The sequence below is a fragment of the Dreissena polymorpha genome, chromosome 3 (genome assembly GCF_020536995.1).
Source record: "Dreissena polymorpha isolate Duluth1 chromosome 3, UMN_Dpol_1.0, whole genome shotgun sequence".
In the NCBI taxonomy this organism is placed as follows: domain Eukaryota; kingdom Metazoa; phylum Mollusca; class Bivalvia; order Myida; family Dreissenidae; genus Dreissena; species Dreissena polymorpha.
In genome coordinates, this window is record NC_068357.1 from 96,384,995 (window position 1) to 96,396,751 (window position 11,757).

General features: G+C 33.9%; 1 long non-coding RNA gene across 1 annotated transcript; it reads right to left on the reverse strand.

Annotated features, from left to right (window-relative positions):
• Positions 1–1,432: 1,432 nt before the first annotated feature.
• LOC127875425 (uncharacterized) lies at positions 1,433–8,287 on the reverse strand. Its single transcript, XR_008047404.1, has 2 exons — positions 6,768–8,287; positions 1,433–6,337 (listed from the first exon to the last, which is right to left on the reverse strand). It is a non-coding gene; the product is annotated as an uncharacterized LOC127875425 (long non-coding RNA).
• Between the last annotated feature and the right edge of the window lie 3,470 nt (positions 8,288–11,757).

The window sequence follows — 11,757 nt, forward strand, 5'->3', positions numbered from 1 at the left end:
TAGCGTTTAGACTTGGAGGTGTACGGATCGAGAAAGATACGATCATGTAGCTATCAGACTGTATTTGTATAACCGAAAATATTAAGTATGTTAGACATTAAATTGGACTAGAAACTGATACATGGTGTTGTTGAATATTTTATCCTATATTATGCAGAGAAACCGATAAAATAGAGAGGGACCGACTTGTCCCATGCGTGACACGAGAAAATGGTAGTTAATGCAAATCTCGTCATCTTGGCAATTCGCGCATGACGAGATATCGAATGATAGGCTACACACCGGTAATTTAAGAGTAATGAACATTATTAGTAACTATGTGTCGTCTATGAACTATGAACGATTACGGGACAACAAGTACTACGTAAAATGGGTGTCTTCTGCGACATTGCGGAGATGGTATACTTATTAAACATTAATGTGTTAACGGAAATGGAAATTTTATATGTCTTACCTCGATACTACCATTTTTTAAGGTAAATACGGCAGAACGTATTTCGGAAAAAAATGTGGTATTCGAAAATCACGCTTTAAAGAGGCGAATAACTCAAAAGAGTGGTGAAACGGCTCAGCTCATTATCTGAAAGTGTTGCGTCAATATCCTCCGGGAAACTGAATGCCGAAATGACGAACGGACAGCGCGACTGCTATATGCCACGCTACCGGGGGCATAAACACTAAAGTAACGATGGTTCGTAAGGTAGGAGGGTAGGTGTAAACGACAAATGGTTTTATAATTACCAAGAAGTAAAAGTCTTTACATTTTTCAACGACTTAGGGGTTGTGCTTACCAGCGGTGGATCATTCGCTCTAGCTACGAACACGTGCGAAAAAAAGGATAACGATCCTGATATGCACTATTATTTTATTAAGAATAACAAAATACAAAAAATATAATGTTCAATCTGTTTGAATTTTATGTACTATCAGTCATAAATTACTGTTCGGAAGTTTTGGGTTATGATCAATGTGATACTATAGAAAGGGCACACTGTTTTGTAAATGGGTTTTTAATGATAAATCCTCTACAAATACGTTTGCATTGTATAGCGAATTGGAAAGATTTTTATTGTATATTGAAAGATACTTCAGAAAGATTAAAGGGGCCTTTTCACAGATTTTGGCATATTTTGAAGTTTTTCATTAAATGATTTATATTGATAAATGTAAACATTGGATCTTAAAAGCTCCAGTAAAAAATCAAGAATAACATTTAAAAAAGGAAAAAAAAGTAGCCGGTACCAGGGCTCGAACCAGTGACCGCCGGAGTCCTGGAATTAGTCTGAAGTAAAAACGCACAAGCCCTCTCGGCTATTCCGCCGAATATACACAGTTAGAGTATTTTATACCTTTTATGTATTGTCCTCGTGGTAATGAAAAGGTCATAGACCGGACGGACTCGTATGACTTGAAGGAAAGAACAAACACAATATTGTTGATTGAAAACGGGCATTTATTATAAAATGCCATAAAAAAGATAAAAATAGAACAGATTCTTTCCAGAAAGGCATAATGGGTGGTAAAAACACGCCACGCGTATATACACATACAAAAACAAGAATTTGAATGTGATGACGGCGGGAAAAACACGCCCAAAATAAGTATAAAAGAAAAATATTTGATGCGTATAACAGTAAAATAAGAAACAAATGTGTTTTACACACAGGTAAAAACATACATAGTACGGGAGTCAAAACCTTATGGCGGAGAAGGGGTGGAGGTGGGTTGTTAATTTCGACCATATTGGATTCCTCGTTAGTCTAAAAGGATACAAAGGGCCACAATGGCCAACACTGAATTTGATTGGTTAAAAGAGCCCATGTGACCCCACACTGAGGTTATACACAAGTAATTAAATATAAGGCTTGGACCAATATAATGTTCAACAATTAAGAAATCGTACAATGACATAAAATCTTTTATGTGTGCATAAAATATTATTTATGTATTGTCCTCGTGGTAATGAAAAGGTCATAGACCGGACGGACTCGTATGACTTGAAGGAAAGAACAAACACAATATTGTTGATTGAAAACGGGCATTTATTATAAAATGCCATAAAAAAGATAAAAATAGAACAGATTCTTTCCAGAAAGGCATAATGGGTGGTAAAAACACGCCACAAAGGGGACCGGAGCGGGAACCCCGCCGCCCATGAAGTACGGGAGAGGACCGCAATTCGAAAAGGGGGTAGTTGCTCCTGAATGAATATAAACGTAGCATTACGATTAAGGTCAGATATGTGAAAATTAAGGACAAATAAGCATTATAAGCTTTGATTTGTTAAGAGCCCCTAGGCTTAAATCATCCATCTGCTAATTAATAACAAATTATAAAACCTAGTGAAGTAAATTAATTGAAAACAATAGGATTGGTGTTCAACGATCACTAGAATAAGCATAACTTAATTATATGTGTATGCTCCATAAGAAAAACACTGCCAGAAAAAAGCAGTGTTAATAAGAACTGCTTAACCTAATTGTCAACAAAATTGACTTAGACCTATATGTAAATAATTGGAGCTGCGACCTTAACCAGTCAGACATAAAACAACCAATATTTGTATAAAGTAAAAGCGCTAGTAAAACTGGTGAAAGACTACCTGCAGCCTTTAACTGTCAGGGAAACGTAACTTTTACAGCAAAACAACAAAAGTAAAGATGCCCACTTAAAGGAGTAAGCAATCATGAAGAAAAAAACAAACAACATGTATCTGCGGCCTTAAACTGTCATACAACATAGGGGATATATCCAACAAATAATGGCTTTAATAAACAGCCTTGTTAAAAGGTGAAACGTTTGCTTGCAGCCTAAAACTGTCAGGTAAACATAAATTGTACGGCAAAGCAACACACCATAAAATAAGACAACGTACCGGTAAAAGAGTAGGCAATCAATAATATAGTATAATCCCCGATCCGAGCACTAAACCGCCAGACAACATAGGAGATATAAGCAACAGATACTTGCCTTAAACAGCAGCCTTATTAATAAATGAAAAATTACCTGCAGCCTTAAACTGTCAGGTTAACATAAATTGTAAAGCAAAGCAACGAAAATAAATATAAAAAAGATGTAACGGTAAAAAGTAGGCAATAATATAGGAAAACAATGGATCTGTGGCCCTAAACCATCATGCATAGGAGATATATACAACAGATATGGCCCTAATTACTGGCCTTTGTTATAGGTGAAAAATTACCTGTATCGATAAGAAAGTAAACAATAATATGTTATACAATGGAGCTGCGGCCTGAAACCAACAAGATGACCAAACAGATGTATACAACAGATTTTGGAATTAAGACTAAGTACAGGTACCTGTTAAGAGGTGAAAATGAATGTGCAGCTTTAAACTATAAGATTAACCTGAAATGTACAAGAACCTGACGAAGCAAAATATTAAAATGTAGTGGTTAAGTAGTATGATATCATGAACCCATTGTAAAACAATGTAGGGGCTGCCCTTAACCATCAGACAACATATGAAAAGTATTTAACACATATTGGCTTGAATAAAGGGTATTGGTAAAATTTTAAATACAATCTGAACCCTTTACCTATCAGGTAAACATAGATTGTACAGCAGAACAACAAAAGTAAAAATATGTACCCATACAGGAGTAAGCAATCATATAGTAAAACAATGGAACTGCATTCTTAAACTATCAGACAATGAGATAAAAAAGACAAACATTGCCTTAATAACAGACCTTGGTAATAGGTAAAAGGTTACCTGCGGGATTAAACTGTTGGTTAAACATAAACAGTCAAGCAACACAACAAAAGCAAATTAATAATTGTAACACATAAACAGGGAAAGCAATAATGTACTGTGTAGTACAACTATGGAGCTGTGGTTTGGAACCGACAGACAACCAGCATTGGCATGAAGTTCATGTACCAGTAAATGAGTAAAAGACCATTAGAACAATAAACTGTCAGTTAACATATATACATAATATGAAAAACCTTGACAAAAGTAAGATTCGGAATGTACTTGAAAAAGAGCGACCAATCAAAATTTAATAAACAATTGGGCTGCAGATGTAAACTGGCAGACAGTTAAAGAGACATATACAACAAATACCAATAATCCAGAGGAATATCTGAGGGAATAACCATATGGAACAGCTCGGGTAACAAGCCCGTGATTTAAAACGTGAAAGAACTGGGCTAACGATTATCGCTTATGAGTAAGCAAAGTAAAAAGGGTAATGGATTATGATGGAAAATATATATGTAATGGCTTTCGAGGACAAAACCTAGGAAACGTATTGATCTTATTTGGTGTGACTTAGTGGAGCATGATTATTTACATAGGGATGTGGCAGATCCCTGTGGGGCGACATTCCCTTTAACTCAGAGATATGAAAAACTAATATGCCCAACAGTAGCTTCAAAATCTTAGACCCAGAAGCATCTTTTGGGAGATGAAGATTATCGGGCAGAAGGCAATTTTATTCGTATAATACGCCAACACACAGGTTTATAATGGGAAAGATGTGTTGACACTAGAACTGTTAGAATAACTACCCGTTAAGATTGGCATATACGGTAAAATTGGCACATACCAATAAGAAAAACAGGGAAAATAAGTTAAAAACTTTGGTCATAAGAAATAGAAATAAGTTTAGTTAGAGGGGTAGTGTAAACCCCAACGATGCCTGACTGGGCAGAAATTAAAAGATAAATATATGCATGGCATGTCCAGATATCTGAATCAGACGGAACATGTAAGAAGTACAAGCATGACCTGATCTGGTACCCAACTTAGGTAAAATAGCTCCTTCGTAGAGAACTATAGTATCAATATCAGCCTAAACTGAATAACTAAAATCCTGCAGAATATTGAAAAATATAAGCATGGACTGAACTGAATAACTAAAATCATGCATAAATTTAGTTCCTTCGTAGAGAACTATATCCTCAATATCGTCCTGAACGGAATAACTAAAATCAGGAAGAATACTGAAAAATATAAGCAAGGGTTGCATAAAACATAGTTCCTTCGTAGAGAACCATAACATCAATATCAGCCTGAATGGAATACTGAAAATCAGTTTGAATATAGAGAAATATATGCACAGCCTGAATAAATATAATTCCTTCGTAGAGAACTAAAGTCTCAATATCGGCCTGAACGGTCCAACTAAAATCAGGCTGAATATTGTAAAATATAATACGCAAAGCCTGCATAAACATAGTTCCTTCGTAGAGAACTAAGATATCAATATCGGCCTGAACAGTCCAACTAAAATCAGGCTGAATATTGGAAAATAATAATAAGCAAGGCCTGCATAAACATAGTTCTGCGTAGAGAACTAAAATATCAATATCGGCCTGAACGGTCCAACTAAACTCAGGCTGAATATTGGAAAATAATAATAAGCAAGGCCTGCATAAAAATAGTTCTGCGTAGAGAACTATAACATCCATATCAGCCTGAACGGTATAACTAAAATCAGGCTGAATAATGGAAAATATAAAAGCAAGGCCTGCATAAACATAGTTCTGCGTAGAGAACTATAATATTGTTCTGCGTAGAGAACTATAATAACAATATCAGCCTGAACGGTATAAGCAAAATCAGGCCAAATATTGAAAAATAAATAAGCAAGGCCTGCATAAACATAGTTCTGCGTAGAGAACTATAATAACAATATCAGCCTGAACGGTATAAGCAAAATCAGGCCAAATATTGAAAAATGAATAAGCAAGGCCTTCATAAACATAGTTCCTGCGTAGAGAACTATAACAACAATATCAGCCTGAACGGTATAAGCAAAATCAGGCCGAATATTGAAAAATATAATCAAGGCCTGCATAAAAATAGTTCCTTCGTAGAGAACTATAACATCAATATCAGTCTAAACTGAAAAAATTTTAATCAGGCATATACATACTTACTTCGGAGAGAACTAAACCATTAGTATCAGCCTGAGCTGATAACTATAATCGGACATAACATTAAAAATGTATAAGTATGACATATAAAACTAAAAAACTGAAGATCACTAGATAAAACACAATGTTCTGAAGAGTGAAGTCTTCCTGTTTCTAGCCGTAATTGTTCGTTCTGGTCCTTCGTGGTTTAATGTAGTGTTCGATAGGAAGGGCTGAAAACGTGCCTTATCGTCCCATTGTAGTACTTGTACAGGAAGTGCCAGCCAGCGGACAGGTCCTCTGTATTGGGGTGTTGAGAGGTAGGCAGGTTAATGTAGTGTTCAAAGGAAGGGCTGGGAACGTGCCTTATCGCCCCTTTGTAGTACTTGTACAGGAAGTGCCAGCCAGCGGACAGGTCCTTTGTATTGCGGTGTTGAGAGGTAGGCATGGCCTGAAATGATAACTAACAGCGTGCATATATTATAAAACCAGCAGCATACAGAACAGATGATTAAAATGATTTAAACTTGGTATAATCTTGAAAATATAATGACAGATAACAAAAATTACATTAATATTGCTAAAGAGATTATAAATAATTGTCTCCAAAATCCTATTGTAAAATATACTGTGAGTCGAAAACATTATCAAATGTTAAGAAGAGCCGCTTTTTTATAATTCATACAGTATATAACCCACGAGTTCAAGATTGTGAATATGATTCACATTGTTCATGACTTAAGTACATAAAGACACATACCGGTAAATGATAGTATATTAAATAGCGAGCATGGCTTTTAGTGACAATAACACTAGAGTGTGTTTTAGATAGATACAAATACATATGTCTTGCTTATACTGAGCACAAATGTTATACGTACACAAATACTTGAAACCTGAAACTTGCTTATTTGATGAAACACCTATGTATATAATTATATAAATCAAAATGTGTTTACAAAACATATACCTGTACATAAAATTGATATAAAAAAAAATAAAATTGATAGATATTACACTTATGAAGCATTAATGAAAGTATAATAATGGAAAATAGTTTGATAAATAAAAATGTAGAAAGAAACTTCAGCAAGTTTTTGGCATCATAAAGACACGCTTTTTCATTAACTGAAGGATACGTGAAAGGATATTTCTGTTCTCTGGCTCGGGCTGGGGGATTCTGCAGCTACCGGTCACCTTTACGGACACTCCTTGGGTATAACCTTATGTGAACTATTGTGACTACAAGTCACAAATAGACTGACCAGATGTGACTACAAGACAAAACTTGAAGGTTAAAATTACATTGTGACTATAAGACACACCACACCACATACAAATAAGATTGATATATATATATATATATATATGAATATGAAGCTTTTAAGAATATTAAAATTACTTATAGTTTTTAGTAGTTACAGACTTAACAAGGATATGTTAATGAAAATATTACGACCAAATAATTGCCATAAAGAAAACATGAACAACAATAGCACAACAAAACACATCACAAGAATTTTAAAATACACACGTTGACCATATAAATGAGGTATGGTAATATAGACTAAAATGAAAGGGTGTTTCATTGTTTATTTCATAAAAACGTGAAGACATCTGTTAATGTGACAGTGGGAAACCCAGCTAAACTGACAATACAAATGTGTCGTAAATATTCATAAAGTATAAGCCCAGGCTGAACTTTAAATTAAATAAGACAATAATAAATATACAAGATATATAGAGCTGACCCGAATTGATCATCATTCTTAAAAAGGCAGAAAAAATAATAATTTAAACAGCCAGAACTTAAAGTCAGGCACAAATGTTAACACGATATTTGAATACTTATCTGAACTGAATCAGTATGACTGATATAGGGCAGCGACAACTGTGTAGCTGATCAGCATAAAAACAGTGACTGGCGATATGCGCTAATTACGCTGTGGGCGCCGCCATCTTGGAAACCTTTCACGGTAGACTGCGTATACGTCGCAAAGTTTTCTGCACACGGCACTGATAGTGATAAGCATGTGTACTCGTTCAACTGCCCTTTAAACTTAGTATCACACGGGATAACACCATTGGTGTAAGTCTTCGTACAACGAGAGATAATCCTTCACATAAACGGAATGAAACGGCATCATATCCTATTAAAATTAATCCTTGGAAGTATCGCTTAAGAGCGTAATTGTTAATTTCGACCATATTGGATTCCTCGTTAGTCTAAAAGGATACAAAGGGCCACAATGGCCAACACTGAATTTGATTGGTTAAAAGAGCCCATGTGACCCCACACTGAGGTTATACACAAGTAATTAAATATAAGGCTTGGACCAATATAATGTTCAACAATTAAGAAATCGTACAATGACATAAAATCTTTTATGTGTGCATAAAATATTATATATAAGCAATCTTCGTAGTTTAGTAAATTTAAACGACAACAACAGAACTCTCCAAATTATTCAATCGTTTCGCGTTGCAACGCTTTATAATTTTTAGGTTTTCAAATCGTCAAAAGATACTTATAATGGCTATATTGGACTATGGTAAATGTTCAGTTATAGTGTTTCCTCACAAATATCATAACTAAAACGAAAATTTGCGAATCTGAAACAACTTTTTTCAATTTTGTCAATTTACCAAACCGCGAAAAGATCCCTTTAAAGGGGACTTTTCACAGATTTTGACACGTATTAAAGTTTGTCAATAAATGCTTTATATTGATAAATTTAAACATTGGACCTAAAATCTCAAGTAAAAAATACAATTTAAAAAATGTAACCCTCAACTGGATTCGAACCACTGACCTCTGGCGTCCTGAAGTAAAAGTTCTCCGATTCGACCACACGGACATCCATGCTGATGTTATCGGGAGGTGTATTTTTTACTTTATATATGCAATCCTCGTAGTTTCACAAAATATAACGAAAACAACAGAACTTTCTACATAACTTTATTTCCAGGATTTCAAATCGTCAATAGATGCATATCATGGATATTTTGGAGCATGGTAAATGTTCAGTATTACTGTGTCCTCACAAATATCATACCTGAAACAAAAATTTGCGACTCTGAAACAATAGTTTTTAAGTTGTCAATTTACCAAAACGTGAGAATGCCCCTTTAAATACTTTTTAAAGATTCACTCGGTTAAACGAGAAAATGTTTATTAAATACCATTTTAAATGAACAGTTAAGTAACATAAATGTTAACAATTCTCGTACAAACTGGGCCTCACAGGTGCGCTTTATACTTCAATCCTCTGGTTTACACAAAATATGGTAATATCCGAACGCAGTTAAAATAGAATAATTCATCCTAAAGCTAAGAACCCGCCTCCGCGATTTCTATATTAGTACTTAGCGGAAAAGACTAGAATATTGAATATCTCTTTATGTATAAAGATTTTTTTTAAACAGCATATATAAGCAAGTTGGATAATCAGAAATGCTGAAAATATTGGCCAATTAACGTTTTCCCACGGCACATATTAAATATTGAAATTATATATATATATATATATATATATCCATATTCGTAAAGATTATTATAACATATTTCTATACCCAATCGAGTATGTTAAAATATGTACGTTTAATGCAAAGCGAAAATAAAACAAAAAAGAATTGGCAATATTAAGCCTGCCAACACAGAGACGCGCTAATGTATTCAGTTTAAAGTTATCAATTCGGCCACTTTTATAGTACCCAAATTGTTCACATACCTAATTGTTATTTAATTTGTATAGTATACCTCACTTTAATTCGCAATGTTGATTCCCATAGGCCATCGTTACATAGAAATACTGTCAGACCCAGCGGGAAAAAAATCGGGAAAATCCCCAAGTTGACAAATTTACTTTCACCGTATCACACATGTAATATTTTTATAATGTATGTGCTTTGGGTTGTTATTGTTGTTGTTTTATTTTTCAAACGATGAAGGTATTGTATACTTGTAGATTAAGTAATTTTGTCGCATTTGTTGTCTTAATCGTACGTTATTACTAATTTCCTACGAGTATATACATTCAGATATCAAACATATTTATATATTCAGTATATTATATAAACATTTGTATTATACAAAACATTGTGTAAACTAACACACACAAAAATCAATCGTAACACTTCGTCCATCTTTGGATTCTCCGTAAAGAGTAGGCCGGTTGGGTCCAGAGTGCAAACAATTGTGGAGTAATATTGTTGGTGGTGTGTAGCCTTCGTCATGGTCTCGGATATGAATTTAGTGTTGGAAACATGATAATGTCTATTACATTGCTCTATTTTGAGGCTATGTTAACAGATTTATCACAAATTGTGAATGTTTTATTCAACAGTGATTTTTTCATAAAAAAACTGCAAAAAACGCATACATATTGCCTATATTCGTTCATATCCGCACTTTTCGTTCATATCCGCGGATATGTGTCATATACGTATTTTAGACGGACCGTGAAATATTGACCTTCGCAAAAACCTCCTTTTTGGAGATCCAAAATATCCTTGCAAGGGAGCTGTCGCTAGTTTCAATTTTCAATGTTTTTTTACAATATTTTGAGACATTCTTTCTTAAACCTAACACAAGAAATACCTTTTATAAATTCCTAATCGATTTTTAAAGACCATAGGTTACCCATACCCTAAAGATATGTAATTTTTCCCCCTTTCACTGATATGTGCTCGGTACGACTAAAGAGCGTATATTACTATATTCGCGAAAGGGGCGAATATTAACAGATATCGGCTGTTTTAAAATGGTTTTCTAACATTTTTTATATGGAAATTCTTCTATGAATATAATTCTTCCTGCTGTATTTATTCTGTTAAGATCGAGTGAACATTTAAGTGGTTTTTCGTGACATTTGTGAAATGTCTATGTAGTCTTTGTAGAGCTCTTTTTCAGCGTTCATGTTTTGTTTTTGTTAATTATTTGTATTCTAATTTCTATTTAATTGTTATAAATTTTATATAAGCTGATATGTTTTACGTTTTTAATAAGCTATGACAGATTTTGAAATGTTCATACGTTAGTATGTTAAAGTGATATTATAGGAATATTACAGTTTATAGGTGTCTATCGCAACCGTTGTTTATTTTTGGCGTTTTCACTTAATATACACTTATATTTGTTAATGCAGCATCAACATACTACAACAGTATCCCGGAAAGAGAAAAATAAACCATTTGAATATCAACCGTAGTTTCGTTATGACAACTGACGACACACAAGATTTGATTTACGAAGTGAATCTAAATCTAGTTTTAGTGCAGATTCGTTCATACGACACAAATACACTATTTTGTTTTACGGATCATTTCGGTTTAGAGGACTGGGTGAGTCATGTAAAATATCGACTATAATATATACTTTTTATAAACAACTGGCAGCAAGATGAGTTGCAGATAATTCGTCAGTAACCACATTTAAACTAACTCTTTTGACCTGTTAATTATGTTCAGCTCAATTCAACAGTGAAACATGCCCATAATATCACTTTAATTGTTAATTTGGAATTGTAATAATAAACCATATGTCACCTAATCAGTCAAGAAAGTAACAATACCTGAAAACACCATATCCTATTTCCCACCCCTAAAATTACAATAAACAGATAATCTGTCAGTCATTCAGAGCTGATGAGGGTACTGATAATCGAGGGGTAGATAAGGCTATTACTGATAGGGGTTGCCTAGCAATAAGGCTGTAGTATGGAATACTTAAATAAATATTTTAATTTGTCATGCTTTACAATTTAATATTTAATTAATTAATGTAGAACTGTAACTCGTGTTCAAATTTTAATAATGCTGGGCAATTTTATTAAATTATTAATTAAATACACATTTGATTCTGTAAAATTG